Consider the following 16,521-nt stretch of genomic DNA (forward strand, 5'->3'; position numbering starts at 1 on the left):
GACGTTCTTGCCATGGAAGGAGTGCAGCGAAGATTCACCAGGCTGATACCTGGGATGGCAGGAATGACGTATGAGGAGAGATTGTGTCGATTGGGCTTATACTCACTGGAGTTTAGAAGATTGAGAGGGGATCTCATCGAAACCTATAAAATTCTGTCAGGCCTGGACAGACTAGATGCAGGAAGGATGTTTATGATGGCCGGGGAGTCCAGAACCAGGGGTCATAGTCTAAGGATAAGGGGTAAGCCATTTAGGACTGAAATGAGGAGGAATTTCTTCACCCAGAGAGTGGTGAACCTGTGGAATTCTCTGCCACAGAGGACGGTGGAGGCCAGTTCATTAAATATATTCAAAAAAGAGTTGGATATATTTCTTAAGGCTAAAGGGATCAAGGGATATGGGGAGAAGGCAGGGACAGGGTACTGAATTTGGATGATCAGCCGTGATCTCATTGAATGGCGGAGCAGGCTCGAAGGGCCGAATGGCCTACTCCTGCTCCTATCTTCTATGTTTCTATGTTTCTATGTTTCTATGCGTGCAGCTCCATCAATACTCAAGAAGCTCGACACCATCTAGGACAAAGCAGCCCGCTTGATTGGCACCCCATCCACCACCTTAAACATTCACTCCCTCCACCACCAGCGCACCATGGCTGCAGTGTGTACCATCTACAAGATGCACTGCAGCAACTCGCCAAGGCTCCTTCGGCAGCACCTCCCAAACCCGCGACCTCTTCCACCTAGAAGGATAACAGCAGCAGGCGCATGGGAACACCACCACCTCCAAGTTCCCCTCCAAGTCACACACCATCCTGACTTAGAAGTATATCGTCGATCCTTCATCGTCGCTGGGTCAAAATCCTGGAACTCCCTCCCTAACATCACTGTGGGAGTACCTTCACCACACAGACTGCAGCGGTTCAAGAAGGCGGTTCACCATCACCTTCTCAAGGGCAACTAGGGATGGGCAATAAATGCTGGTCTTGCCAGTGACACCCACATCCCATGAATGAATATACAAAAAAGAAACAGACCATTTGGCCCAACCAGTCCATGCCAGCGTTTATGCTCCACACGAGCCTCCTCCCGTCTTTCCTCATCTAACTCTATCAGCATAACCCTCTATTCCCTTCTCCCTCATATGCTTACCTAACCTCCCCTTAAATGCATCTATACTATTCACCTCAACCACTCCCTGTGGTAGCGAGTTCCACATTCTCACCACTCTCTGAGTAAAGAAGTTTCTTCTGAATTCCCTATTTGATTTCTTGGTGACTATCTTATATTGATGACCTCTAGTTATGCTCGTCCCCACAAGTGGTAACACTCTCTCTGGGCTGAATTTTGCCGGTGCTCAAAGTGCGGGTTTGGAGGCAGATCCTCTGTCAAAATCACAAAGATTGACAGCGGGTCGGTATCCCGCTGTAAACCCGCCTCCTTGTCAGTTTCCCAAGTGTCGGGTCTGTCATCCCTGAACAGACCCGACACCAAGTGGCAGGTCAGCCAATTTAGATATTTAAAAGCTTATTAAAAGGTAGTTAAGAAGCATTTTCCCATCTACTTATCATTGTACCAGGTTTTCAACGAGGTTCCCGGAGAGCAGCTATCACGTCAGGTAAGTATGTCGGGTTCTCAATGACTGTGGATTGCTGTGAATAGGTGACAGCTGCAAAAGTGGTCTAAAACCTACCATTTCACAACTGTTCACTTCCCAATCTTAGAAGCTGGAGCATTAATGATTTTAAACCCACTTTTGAGCTTTATGCATTTTTGAAATGTTTGGAGTAATCTCTCTATCCAGTGTTACCTCCCTGGAACAACCTATCTCAACATTGACAGATTACTTCTGTCATCTCAACCTCACCTGCCATTTATTCCATCAGCATTCGTGTCCTTGAAAAAATCTACCTTGGTCCTCAGAATCCCAACATGATCAGCTACAACACCAGCAGCACCAGGCACACCAGCAGCACCAACATCCACACCAACCTTTTCTGCAATCAACTAATGCTGCACTGGACACAGAGCATCATCACCCATGCACATTGCTGCCCGGGACAGCAGCGATGGTCTCACCATGTCCAGATTTGCTTCACTTAACACTGAACACTGAACACCCTGGCTGCCACATGATGTACCAGGTTGGCACCACCCCACACCAGCACCATAAAGCATCCCTACAATGCCCAAGCCATTCCTTTCACACTCATCACCATTTGGTGGTGTGGGGAGGGGGGGGGGGAGACGACATTCTTACCATTCACTGGAACTCATTAAGACACTTTCAAAGGTGCACACAGTTCTGTCCAAGAAGGCAAAATGGTGACAATAAGTATTTCAATGCTTGACAACACATTAACAGAAAGTTTACATGAACATTAGCTAAAACACCCAAGTGCCTACCCTTGTGTGTTGTTAGTTGGTATGATTGCACTCGGATGAGGGTGAGTGTGAGGGGTGGCTAGTGAGATGGGGAAGTGATAATGTAGATAGAGAGGGATGGGTGGAGGTGCAAGGTAAGTTGGTGTGAGTAAAGATGTGCAGGAGTAGGGTAGGGAAGGCAGTGTGATGGGATGTGATTAGTGGCACAGCAGGATGAGGTTGAGTGTGGCTTGGCAGTAATGTTTTGTGATCTACTGAGATCATTGAAAGGTTTGCTTCACTGCAGCCTGGTCTTCCTGATGGCATCCCTGCTTGTGCCCTCCTGTGCAATGTGCAACCAGGCTGCGTTGGTGTCCTGGGGAGGTCTCTTCCACCCACTGTGTACTGTGACTCCCTCCATATGGAGGGAATTATGGGAGAGCCTGGGTGCAGCCGTGCATCTTTGTGCAGTGCTTGTCAGTGTTTGCAGCACCTCAATGCTGTAGAACACTGACAGCACAACTGTCAAAATGAATGTGGACATGGCCCCTTTAAGGAAACTGGCCGATGATGCGTCATCAGAGGACATCATCAGACCCACTTCCTTTTAATTGGCTGGGAACCTCGCAGGGCGGGCTTAACAAGCCCAATCAATGGAAAATCACTTGGAGGAGGCGGGATGAAGACGTGTGCGGAGTTTGAGGCCGCTGTCTGCTCCGGCCGCACCAGACTCGCCATGGCTGGTGAAATCGCGTCCTCTGTATCTACTCTATCACACAAAACCTTTCATCATTTTAAAGAACTCAGTTAGGTCACCCCTCAGCCTTCTCTTTTCAAGAGAAAAAGAGACCCAGCCTGTTCATCCTTTCCTGATAGGTGTACACTCACATTTCATCCTTGTAAATCTTCTCTGCCCCCTCTCCACTGCCTCTATATCCTTTTTATAATATGGCGACCAGAATTGTACACAGTACTATGTTTTCGAATAAATACATAAATTTAGATATTATGACACTCTCAGCACCACTAACCTCCTGTGTACTGATTAAAATTTAATCAGGCACAAACTCCACATAACCCTAATGTTGCAAAGCAGGAATTGAAATAATCAACAGATTTACGAGAGCAGGCTGAGCCCTCTGAGCTGGAAGAGCAGTAAGTGGGTTGGAGTAGAAATGTTTCTTTTTCATGTTTATATGGGTTGGCATAACAACAGACTGCAACTCTAATGAGTGCAGACATCAAATAGGTGCTGTGAGTACAGAACGGCCAGCAGTTGTACTTGGGGTGCCGAGGAATTAGCTGCAGATTTCCACGCACCCGCTAACCCATGTTGCAATCAGCCTGCGTCGAGGAAATGGCTGTTTCTGTAAGTCGGACATACATTACATTAGCTCCGTCAGTCCATGGTCAAGGGCTGGCCAATGAGCAAATCTGACATAATAATCTGGGCAGCACTTGAATACACTGAATAACCAATGCCTTTGTAATTTCAAAAACAAATCAATGCTTTGAAATCACTATCATTTTATACATACCTACTTGAGGGATTCCCGTTTTGTAAATATCTCCGTAGGTATATTGCAATTTATTGTCAGAAGATCCTGGTACTGTGTCAGTGCAAGGGGGCAATACAACCATACCTGAAGTGAGTGACAACATTGCAACATTTAGGAAGAAAATTGAGATTTGGATAACTAGACATCACACCAAGGATAGAGAGACTTTGCAGTGAGAAGCAGGCACCCCCATCTCACTGATAACTGTAAGTAAATACCTGTTTTCTTCAAAGCATTATGAAAACACACTTTACATGCAGAACTTTCATATTATGAGTATTATATCGTATAATTTAAATGGGCGGGGGGGGGGGGCGTTGGTTGGTGATTACTAATCCATTTGAAAAAGGGTCCTTCAACCAAAACAATTTGAGAACCACTGCACTAGATGACCATCCAGTAGCTGCAAAGTACCTGTGGGCATGTTGGGTGAGGACCAGATCCAGTTTGTCGGTGATAGTCTGGTAGCCTGCTGACCCTTGCTGTTCGGCTCAGGATTGGTTAATAGGCAACCGGACAAGATGCCAGAGGGTGACTGCCAACTGGGCAAGTGGAGCTCATTATGAGTCAGCACCTTAAAGAGAGGAGGGAAGAATATTGAGGGGAGGGCATAAAATGTTTTTAAAAATATAATATACAAAAGAAGGGAAATAAAGAACAATAACAAAAATGAAAAAAAAGTATATATAAAATGTCAAAGAAATATGGTCCAGTAACATGAAAATGTTGAGTATTGATCAGTTTGGATGTCATCAAGATATTGAGTACTTTCTGAGTTGTCAGTTTAATGTATATTAGTAGAACTCCCCTAGTGTTGCTCACGGGTAGCTTGGGGCCTGGAGTACGACTTCTGAATTAAATAAGACAATTTAAACAAAGCTGAAATCAAGAGCTTGGTGCATGGAGAGTCAGCAGCATGATGCCACACCCTTGTCCTCCAACCTGCCAGTCCAGAGCTCAGTGCAGTGAATGACTGCTTCAATAATAACTGCGCTGGAGGGCTGATTGACACGTGAGCGGCACTAAACCAGACAGCTATGTAGCTGCATAGCGAAGTAGACAGGATGGGGCCTGTTCTATCTGGTTCTGCTCTCAAATTTATGCTTGAATGTTAGAAACATAGAAACATAGAAGATAGGAGCAGGAGTAGGCCATTCGGCCCCTCGAGCCTGCTCCACCATTCAATGCAATCATGGCTGATCATCCAAATTCAGTACCCGGTCCCTGCTTTCTCCCCATACCCCTTGATCCCTTTAGCCTTAAGAAATATATCCAACTCCTTCTTGAATATATTTAATGAATTGGCCTCTACTGTCTTCTGTGGTAGAGAATTCCATAGGTTCACCACTCTCTGGGTGAAGAAATTCCTCCTCATTTCTGTCCTAAATGGCCTACCCCTTATCCTTAGACTGTGACCCCTGGTTCTGGACTTCCCGACCATCGGGAACATCCTTCCTGTATCTAGTCTGTCCAGTCCTGTCAGAATTTTATAAGTTTCAATGAGATCCCCTCTCATTCTTCTAAACTCCAGCGAGTACAAGCCCAATCGACCCAATCTCTCCTCATACGTCATTCCTGCCATCCCAGGTATCAGCCTGGTGAATGTTCGCTGAACTCCTTCCATGGCAAGAACATCCTTCCTCAGATAAGGTGACCAAAACTGCACACAATACTCAAAATGTTGTCTCACCAAGGTCCTGTACAACTGCAGCAAGACATCCTTGTTCCTGTACTCAAACCCTCTCGCTACGAAGGCCAACATACCATTTGCCTTCTTAACCGCCTGCTGCACCTGCATGCTTACCTTCAGCGACTGGTGCACAAGGACACCCAGGTCTCGTTGCACTTCCCCTTCTCCCAATCTATTGCCATTCAGATAATAATCTGCCTTCCTGTTTTTGCCACCAAAGTGGATAACCTCACATTTATCCACGTTATATTGCATCTGCCATGCTTCTGCCCAGTCACCCAACCTGTCCAAATCATCCTGGAGTTTCTCGACATCCTCCTCACAGCACACACGCCCACCCAGCTTTGTGTCGTCTGCAAATTTGGAGATATTACATCTAGTTCCCTTGTCTAGATCATTAATATATAAAAAGTAAATAACAGACTCCATTTAATTCACATTGGGCTTTGTGTGTGAAGCTTATAACAAAGTAATGATACATAATTTTACATGATAATCAGAAACTGCTTTTTACATTGGTGCCCAAAAGGTATATTTTTTAATTTAATTTTTTGAGCATATAAAATGATGAACGACTAGTTCAATCTGTTGCTGGAAACTGCTGACACAGGTAGCAACTCCTGCCTTTCTTTGGGAATTATACCAGCTATGGATCACCGAACCTACCCCCAGGCAAAAGCTCCTGTCATCTTACACGTGGCCGTTAAGATTTATAACACATATAGATTTTTCTTAAACATACTTTAACTATATCTTGTCTAAAGTTCCTTTATGAGTGTTTCTCCACATTTTTTCTGCATCCATTTCTTTGAAATGATTGTTCCCTAAGCCTGCATATAAAGCAGATTCAGTAAGATTTAGAATCATAGAATGATACAGCACAGAAGGAGGCCGTTCGGCCCATCATGCCTGTGCCGGCTCTTTGAAAGAGCTTTCCAATTAGCCCCACTCCCCTGCTCTTTCCCCACAGCCCTTGAAAATTAATCCCCTTCAAGTATTTATTCAATTCCCTTTTGAAAGTTACTGTTGAATCTGCTTCCACCTCCCTTTCAAGTAGTAAATATTACCAGCATTTGCAATGGCCTGATATATATTCTATTTGCCCTCTGCTGCTTTTTAAAATTTGCCTTCATCTGTCAAAGCACTCACTGCTGAGGTATATGAAGTTGTTGATAGTTGAGTGAATGTGAAGATGAGATCTCAGATTGTTGTATGTTTGAATACCTCCACTGGGGCCGCTTTTCCATTATTTATTTGATCAACACTGTTGGTTTAAAAAAATATGTAATTATCAATAAAATAGCTGGAGCTCATGTCTTTGAATTTGTCATGCATGAACAGAAGCTAATAATCCATATCAATGTTATACATCGCTCAAACTGACAGCAACCATTATTGTGTAGGGAGTTAATGGAGTTAGAGTGTTTTTCCAGATATATTGATAAAAACACATTTTGAACTCTTTAAAAAGTTAAGTTTGGAAGCCAAAGTTATTATGTATTTCACTGAAAGGGGAAGGAACACTCCCTGGGAAGACCCTCACTGAAACAATACACATGCAAGTAGATAGAAAGAGTTAGAAACTTTTTTTAAAAGTCGGGAATCTAGGTGAAGGATCAAGAACTCCATTTAGTGTATTGTCCCTGTGCCAGGTCTTTGCAAGAGCAAAGCACAAGGCGCCACCAAAGTTGAAAAGAGCAGGTAAGGAAAATGAGATCAATGAGGAGTCAGCTGTGGCTCAGTGGGTCGCACTCTCTAGGTGGGAGGGGCTAGAAGTGAGCAGGTGTTACTGGTTGCCTGATTGCAGCAGGGAGTTGGAGTGAGTTTGTAAAAAGTTGGTGGTGGGTTTTGGGGTCTTTTTTTCAGGTTTTAGGGCCTTTTTGGCCCATAGAAAACAGTCAGATGGCTGCTGAGGGGTCTGGAGTGCCGGGCCCCTCAGAGGACAGTGTTCCCAAGATGAATTTAATTAGGGAAGAAACTGTGGTTGGAAGGGAAAGAAAAAGGCCCAAAGATTTGGGCCAGGACCCCAGGAGGTTTGGAAAAGAAAACACAGTGGTGGTTCAGTGTGAGGATAAGGAGATACGAGCTTGGGATATTATCCAAGCGGTACATGAGGACTGTGGTGAGGGAAGCTGCTTTGCCTGCCGACCAAAGCCGAATGTTGGGTTCGAGGTGACGGTCAGTGGCCGAGAGGAGGTGGAAAGACTTTTACTCAGTCTGCAAGTTGGTGATAAGTTCTTGGAGGTATCTCTGCTATATTCGGAAGAGGTGGTGGTCTCATTCTTAAACTTGCCAGTTTATATTGAGGATGATGTGCTAATCAAAAAGTTGGAATCATGGGACATTAAAATTTGCTCAGCAATAAAGAGGAGGTACTATCCAGGAACACGGGTAGCAGATGGAACCCGTTACATAAAGGTGCAGTTCCCAGAGGGGGTGAAGTCATTACCGTACAGCATGAAAGTCGAAACAATGGAAGGGGTGCAGTACTTCTGAGTACTGCATGATAACCAAGTGAAGGTTTGTTATTATTGCCTTGGACACGACCATCTTTTAAGAAACTGTCCAAACTTGTACTGTTATAATTGCAGCGAGTCTGGACACATCGCTCAGAGCTGCAAGGCGGAGAGCTGTGGGGTGTTTCACAAAGGCCCCACCCGCTGTGAGTGTGAGGCAGAAGGAAGCTCTATGAGTGACGAGGAGATGGGAGAAGGAGCAGGAGGTGTGAGTGGAATGGCTGGAGGAGTGGAACAGTCGGAGGACACAGCTGGTAAATTGAAGGAGAAAAGAGCACAGGAAGAGGCAGAAAATTGCGGAGCAGAGAACAGGATGGAGATGGTGGAAAACACACCAAGTATAGTGGAAAAGAACAAAGACAGCAGCGAACAGCAAGGGTCGAGTGCAGACTCGAGCCTTAATACAGTTCAGCTCTCCCTAAAGAATCTGGTGTCCGCAGCGGGAGAGGAGGCGGGAGCGGGGTGCATGGTAAATGTAAGTACTCCAAAGAAAGATGGGGAGTCGGACATCTCGGTGAGCAGGTGGGGGCAAGACAAGGAGAGGGTGCAAGAGGCAGGAGCCTTAAAGGGGCAGCAGGACGGGAGCAGCGAGACAAATACGGCAGAAGGGAGCAATATAGGTGCGCCATTGTCCCAGAGAGAGAAGGTTCAGGGAGCAAGGGTCAGAGGTGGAGATGAGGTTGAAGGGAGCGGCACTGTTGGAGAAACCGCGATAGCAGGAAGACTCTATGGGAGATGATGTATCTGACGGGGAGCAGGATTATGTATCTGACTGGGAGCAGGCACAGAGGGTTACAGAAGAGCTTGAGAGTGAGGAATTAGAGGGGGACAGAGACATGGAAGTGGGGGGTGGGGTGGCACCATGTGGAAAGGGAAAGATTAGTGAGGGGCAGAAGGAGGGAGAAAGGGCAGCTCCTGGGCCCAAACTTAATGCAAGGAAGAGGCTGAAACAGCAGGGAAGGTTCAAACAGGAGGCGAAAAAGAGTCGGAGGCTGCAGGAAAAAGCAACATCTGGCTGAAAAGTTGGGAAGGAGCTTGAGAGGAGGGAAGGGCCAGAGATTAAAGGATGGGGAGATAATCAGGCATACTTCCCTTCTTTGGAGTCATGATTACATTGGTCTCGACTAATGTGAATGGACTGAGGGGCGAGAAGAAATTGCAGCAGTTGTTGCAGGGTTTTAAAGGCACGGATTTGTTGTGTCTGCAATAAACCTTTTAGGATGAGGATATTCTAGAAAGAGTTCAGAAGGTTTGGAAGGGAGAGGTGTTTGCAAGTTGTGCAAACAATAACCGTAGAGGGGTGGCTGTTTTGGTGAGTCCATCCATAAAAGAGAACGTTGCCTTAATGGACAAGGACACTGAGGGGAGATTTTCACGGCTAAGGGTAAAAATGGAGGAATTTAATTGCGATCTCTTTAATATCTATGCACCGAACAACCATTGCAAGCAATGCGAATTTTTTCGGGGGTTATTCACTGAAGTGGCAGAGGTGGAAAATCCTTGTATAGTGGGGGATTTTAATGTATTTTTATCTCGGATGGACATTTCAGCCCAGATGACCTTTTAAGGATGATAACTCCAGAGGGATGATTGTAAAAATGATGGCAAATTTAAATTTGAGAGACTTATGGAGGGACCTGAACCCCATAAAAAGGGAGTTCTCCAGATCAGGTTGGGTAGGTGATGTTTTAAAACAGAGCCGAATAGATTTTGTGTTAATGTGGGAAGGATTAATTTCTGAGGTGATGGAGATTTATTATAAAAAGGTATTTTTTAGTGACCACTCAGCTTTGGTTCTTAGAATTAGGAACAGCAGAGTTAAGATCGGTTCAGGGGTGTGGATTTTAAACAATCAATACCTGAAAGAAATTGCTTATAAAGAAGGGATTTTAAATATAATAAAGAATGCTCAGAAGGAACCTTTGTTCTTGAAAGAAAGAAGAATTTGGTGGGACAATTTCAAATGTGAGGTAAAAGTTTTTTCGGTACGTTATGGGAAAAAGAGAGCGGCAGCTAACCGGCGTCGAGAAGAGAATATAAACAAAAGGTTTACGGATGTCTGTAAAGCAGTTGACAGAGGGGATAAGGGAGCTGAGACTAAGTTCCGGGTGCTAAAGGAGGAGTGGGAATTATTGCAAGTTGAAAAATGCAAGGGGGCCATTCTCCGTGCAAAGGCTAGAGATGCATTGGAGGATGAAAGATGCACTAGATATTTTCTAGAGCAAGAGAAGCTGCGACAGAGATTATCATTAATTGAAGAGTTGAAGGTTGGGGAGAAGATCATTCATGAAAGTGGGGAGATTTTAGAGGCGGCTAGCAGCTTTTATCAAGAGTTATACACTAAAGAAGACATTTCCAATTTGGCGATGGAGAAGGTTACTGCTTTTATTGAAGAGGGTTTAAAGGAGGATGAGAGAAGCATGTGTGACAAAGAAGTAGGATTAGCGGAAATAAAAGTAGCAATAAGTGGAATGAAGGAGGGGAAAGCCCAGGGTCCGATGGACTAAGTGCAGAATTTTATAAAGAATTTTTCGAGATTTTAAGTCCATTGCTCTTCGAAGTTTTTAAGGAAATTAAAATTGAGGGAAGCCTGGCTCCATCTATGAGGAGAGGTATCATAAGCTTAGCTTATTATAAAAATAAAGGGGATAGAAGAGATCTGAAGAATTGGAGGCCCATCACATTATTAAATGTGGATTATAAGATCTTGGCGAGGGTTATGGCAAATCGTTTGAAGGAGGTGTTGCCGCAGATAGTTTTGCCCTCTCAGTCCTATGGAGTCATAGGCCGGGACATCGCAGACTCTGTGGTCTCAATCCGAGATGCGATAGAGCTCATGGAAGAGAGTGGGAGGGAGGCTTATGTATTAAAGATAGATCAAGAGAAAGCCTTTGATAGGGTCTCTCATGAGTTTTTATTGAAGGTTTTGGAAGCATTTGGTTTCGGGGGAAATTTAATTGAGTGGATAAGGATTTTTTATTCAAACATATTTAGCTGTGTTAAATGTAATGGTTTTTTATCCAAGTATTTTCCGATACAGAAATCAGTGAGACAGGGTTGTCCCCTGTCCCCATTGTTGTACACATTGGTAGCAGAACCATTAGGTTACATGATGCGAAAGAAACAAGGTGTAGTTGGGATTGTGGTTCCCAGTTCTGGGCTGGTGTCGGTGATACACCAATATGCAGATGACACAACCTTAACATTGAGAAATGGGGAGTCAATGAGGAAAGCTATGGATGTAGTGGAGGAATATTGTAGAGCTTCAGGAGCCAGAGTGAATTATAGTAAGTCCCAATGCCTGGTTGCAGGAAGGGGTAGGGGGGAATGGTTGGGGGAAAGTCCCTTTAAGGTGGTGGAGGTTTTGGAAGTTCTGGGGGTGCATATGGGGTGCAAGAAAGACAGGGATGAAGTGGATCGATTAAATTGGGAACCGAAAGATATGAAAATTAAAAAGATTTTGGGAAGATTGGAAAGAAGGTGGTTGAAAGTGTAAGGAAGAGCGACAGTGGTGTCTGCTCTCCTGCTATCTAAGCTATGGTACTTATTGACGGTGGAGGATATTCCTGAGTGGGCGGAAAAGTCCATCTGAGAGACTTGTGTGAGGTTTTTATGGGAAGGGAAACCAACCTTGGTGGCTTACAATACCATCATTGGACGGAGAAATCAGGGAAGACTCAATTTCCCAGATATTGATTTGAAGAAAAAATCCTTTAGAATCAAATGGGTGAAGAGATTTCTTCAGAAGTCAAATGCAAGTTTTTGGAAGAGTTGTTTTGAGCATTTTTTAAAAACGAAGTGGGATAGGAGGGCAGGGGATATTGTATATGGAATACAATAATATGTTTTTGAAATCGATTAAACTCCCTAGGTTTTATAGGGGGGCCCTTGGGCCCAATTTTTAAAAAGTGTGCAGTTTATGCCCAAGGGGGCTGAGGAATTTTTAGAACAGCCCTTATTTTTGAACAGGTGGGTCAACATCGAAGGAGAGGTTTTATTTAATCAAGCTTTTATAAAAGCTGGTATTATATGTGTGAAAGATGTATTATACGAGGTAATTCCAGGTTGGTTGCTGGAAGTGATAGTGAGAGACATGGTGAGGGAGGAGGATCAGGAGGTAGAGGAAAAAGCAATAGGGATCATGTATGAGAAGATTGTGAGGGCAATGCCACAGGAAGTAAAATGCGCCCTGCTTTTCCAAGCTTTCTGCTGGAGAAAGGGGGAGAGTTGGTCCAATTTGACAACTGTAATACTTGAGATTTCTATGAGGTATTTGGAGAATGGAGATTCAAGACACCTGCTGGTCAGGAGTTTTGGCAGAGTATATACCCAGAGCTGGACTTCAACAGGATTTGGAAGGGAGTGTGGGCGAATTTTAAATGTCCAGAGTGGATTGAACTGGATTTCAAATTGGCTCATAACCGGATTTTTACCATGACGGTCTTGTGCAAGATTGGACGAGTGGAGGGGGCAGCTTGTCCAGTGTGGGACACGGGATGAGACTCTGTCCCATTTACTGGTGTTATGTCCGCAGTTAAGTGATTTTAAGTACTATGTTCGACAGTTGTGTGAAGCTTTTTTGCTGGGTGGGGACCGAAGAGCGAAAATGGGAATCCTGTGGGACTCAATTTTGAGATGGGGATTGCAGGAGAGTCTGCCCGAGTCTAGCGGAGCGGCAATTAATTTAATGTTCAGTTTGGCTAGATTCGTGATTGTGCAAAGAAGGAATGCTCTGTTTTTTAAGGGGAGGAGAATCAATCTAAAAGAGTATTTTAAATATAAGCTAAAACTTCATTATAAGGCTCTGTGGATGTTTTATTCAGAAAGGAATTTAAAGATAGTGGCCTAGAAATTCGGTTGGGTTAGCGCCCAATTAGGGGTGTTGGAGTGGCTTGCGCCGGCGGTATCGCTGCGCCCGAAATTGCGATGGGCCCTAACATCAGCGTTACCCGGTAGCGCTGCGCCGGCACCGATGACGTCATCAGTGTGCGCAGCGCCCCGGTTGCAGTGGTAATCCGGCCCGATGGCCAAATTCAGTTGTGGCCGTCTTGCCCGTGGCAGCCGAAAACAACGATTGTGGAACGGGATGTTGCAACACCGTAAAGCCGGCGCATAAAGGTGGAGCGGCGGCCGGCCGCTTTCCCGGCGGCCGCCTGCCCGCACCTCCCTCCCCGGACTCCTGCACCACCTCCCCGCGGCACTGATGTGTGTGTCCCGCGAGCCCGGCACTTCTCCGACGTGCCGGGCTCATTTGTCGGGGGAATCCACCGGTCAGCTGTCGGCTGCACGCAGCTCCTCCTTAAGCGAAGGAGGAGGCCTGCAGTACCCCAGCCTGCCGCACCGCATCGGGTGCCGCAGCGGGGGATTAGCGCCTGAAACCTGCATTCAACGCCCATAGCGAGGCGTTAAAACCCTCCATTAGCGCCCGCCGCTGTCTGGGCCCGGGGCAACTGAATTTTAGGTGGGCGCAGCGGCAATTATGGCGGGCGCAAAATTTCGGGTGCTAACGCCCTGGCGGACTCAAACTGAATTTCTAGGCCAGTATTTTTAAATCAATTTTTAAAGTACAATCGATTAATATATGTTACAGGAGACAAATTAAACTTCAGGTTTTGATGTTAAAATGTGGTGGCGGAATGGTTGTGCAGGGCGGCGAAATTGATTTGTATGATACAATGAAATGATCACGATGTTATTGATGTGCCTCAATAATTCCGAGACTCGAAGTTAGCAGAACAAAACAAGGCTTTTATTAACTTAGAACGTAACACGTAAGAGAGAGAGATGTCTTCCTTCTGGAGACTGAGGCCAGACTGAGTTAGCTTACAAACGGGGCCAGGTATGGGCGGAGCCCTACACACAGCACATTCCAGCACATTCCAGTATACAATGCAGTACATTCCAGTACACAATACAATGAGGTCTGGGGGAAGGGAAATGACACTGAAACCAATCTCAGTCACAGGCAGTGATGAATGGAAATATTTAATCACATTCACCCCTTCTATAGATTTAGTCTGTTCGGGGGTTTGATAGTCCTCTGCGACCGACGTGGCTGTTGCGGTGCCGCGGGTGTCGGCTGGGTGTCCCCGGTAGCCTCCTGGGTCTCTGCCGGGGGTGCCGCCAGGGTTGTTGAAGGGGTAGTTGGTGGGGGTGCCGTTGGTCGGTGTTCTTCCGGGGGTGATGAAAGAGTAGTGGGTGGGTAAGAGTTGCTGTGATCGTCGTTGCCGCTATTGCCGTGGTTGTTGTCGATGCCGGCTGGGGCGATGTCTTTTATGGACACGGTGTCCTCCCTTCCGTCGGCATGCCGGACATATGCGTATTGGGGGTTGGCGTGGAGTAGGTGTACTGGCTCCACGAGAGGGTCCGTCTTGTGGCCCCTCACATGCCTTCGCACGAGTACCGGACCTGGGGTGGAGAGCCATGACGGCATGGATACGCCTGAGGTGGATTTCCGGGGAAAGACAAACATTCGTTCATGAGGCGTGGTATTAGTGGCCGTACACAATAGCGACCGTATCGAATGGAGCACATCCGAGAGGACTTCCTGCCAGCGGGAGATAGGGAGGCCCTTGGTCCTTAGAGCTAGAGTGACTGCTTTCCATACTGTCCCGTTCTCTCGCTCCACTTGACCGTTACCCCGGGGGTTGTAGCTGGTGGTACGGCTTGTGGCGATCCCCCTGGACAGCATGTACTGGCGTAGCTCTTCACTCATGAAGGACGCCCCCCTATCCGTATGGATGTAGCTTGGCATACCGAACAGGCAGAACAGGCTGTTGAGGCATTTAATGACCGTGGCGCTGGTCATGCCTGGGCAGGGGAAGGCGAATGGGAACCGGGAGTATTCGTCCACAATGTTCAGGAAGTAAACATTGCAGTCGACGGACGGGAGGGGGCCCTTGAAATCTAAGCTGAGCCGCTCAAAGGGCCGTGTAGCTTTGATTAAGTGGGCTCTATCTGGGCGGTAGAACCGAGGCTTGCACTCAGCGCAAGTGCGGCAGTTCCTGGTCAGGGACCGAACTTCCTCAATCGAGTAGGGTAAGTTACGGGACTTTATGAAGTGGAACAGCCGCGTGACCCCTGGGTGGCAGAGGTCGTTGTGGAGGGTCTGTAGCCGATCCCCGGTGGCGCTGGCACACATCCCTCGTGAGAGGGCGTCAGGGGATTCGTTAAGGGCCCCTGGCCGGTAAATGATGTCGTACTCGAAGGTGGAGAGCTCGATCCGCCACCTAAGAATCTTATCATTTTTAATCTTCCCCCTCTGTTTATTATTGAACATAAACGCTACCGACCGCTGGTCGGTAAGTAGGGTGAAGCGTTTGCCGGCTAGGTAGTGGCGCCAGTGGCGCACTGCCTCCACGATGGCTTGGGCCTCCTTTTCCATGGAGGAGTGTCTGATCTCGGGCCCTTGGAGGGTCCTCGAGAAGAAAGCTACGGGCCACCCCGCCTGGTTGAGGGTGGCCGCCAAGGCGAAGTCAGACGCATCACTTTCCACTTGAAATGGAGTGTTCTCGTCCACTGCCTGTAGCGTGGCCCGCTCAATATCCCGCTTAATGCTTTTGAAGGCGGCGTGGGCCTCAGCAGAGAGCGGGAAAGAGGATGCTTTCAAGAGGGGGCGGGCTTTGTCGGAGTAGTTGGGGACCCATTGGGAATAATAAGAAAATAACCCCAGGCACCTTTTCAGGGCTTCGGGAGTGTTGGGCAGGGAAAGCTCCCGTAGGGGGCGCAATCGGTCGGGGTCTGGTCCGATTTCCCCATTCTCCACCACGCTGCCTAGTATGCAGAGGCGCGTGGTGTTGTAAACGCACTTGTCCTCGTTGTAGGTGAGGTTGAGTTTTTGTGCGGTTTTCAGGAACCTCTCGAGGTTCGAGTCGTGATCCTGCTGGTTGTGACCGCAGATGGTGACGTTGTCGAGGTAGGGGAAGGTTGCCTGCAAGTGGTGGTCATCGACCATGCGGTCCATCTCCCTCTGGAAGACCGAGACCCCATTCGTCACTCCAAAGGGGACTCTGAGGAATTGGTAGAGGCGTCCGTTCGCCTCGAAGGCGGTGTACGGGCGGTCCTCTGGTCTGATAGGGAGCTGGTGGTACGCTGACTTGAGGTCGATGGTGGAGAACACCCGGTATTGGGCGATTTGGTTCACCATTTCTGATATGCGGGGTAGCGGGTAGGCATCTAGTAGGGTGTACCTGTTGATCGTTTGACTATAGTCGATCACCATCCGTTTCTTCTCGCTACCCCTTACCACCACCACTTGGGCGCGCCACGGGCTATTGCTGCGTTCAATAATGCGCTCTTTCAGGAGCCTGTCTACCTCAGTCGCGATAAACCGCCTGTCCTCCCAGCTGTACCTCCTGCTTTTGGTCGCTATTGGCCGGCAGTTAGGGGTAAGGTTC

This window comes from Somniosus microcephalus, chromosome 8, assembly GCF_052327205.1.
Source record: "Somniosus microcephalus isolate GS21.2 chromosome 8, FLI_Smic_1.0, whole genome shotgun sequence".
NCBI classification, from domain to species: Eukaryota; Metazoa; Chordata; class Chondrichthyes; order Squaliformes; family Somniosidae; genus Somniosus; species Somniosus microcephalus.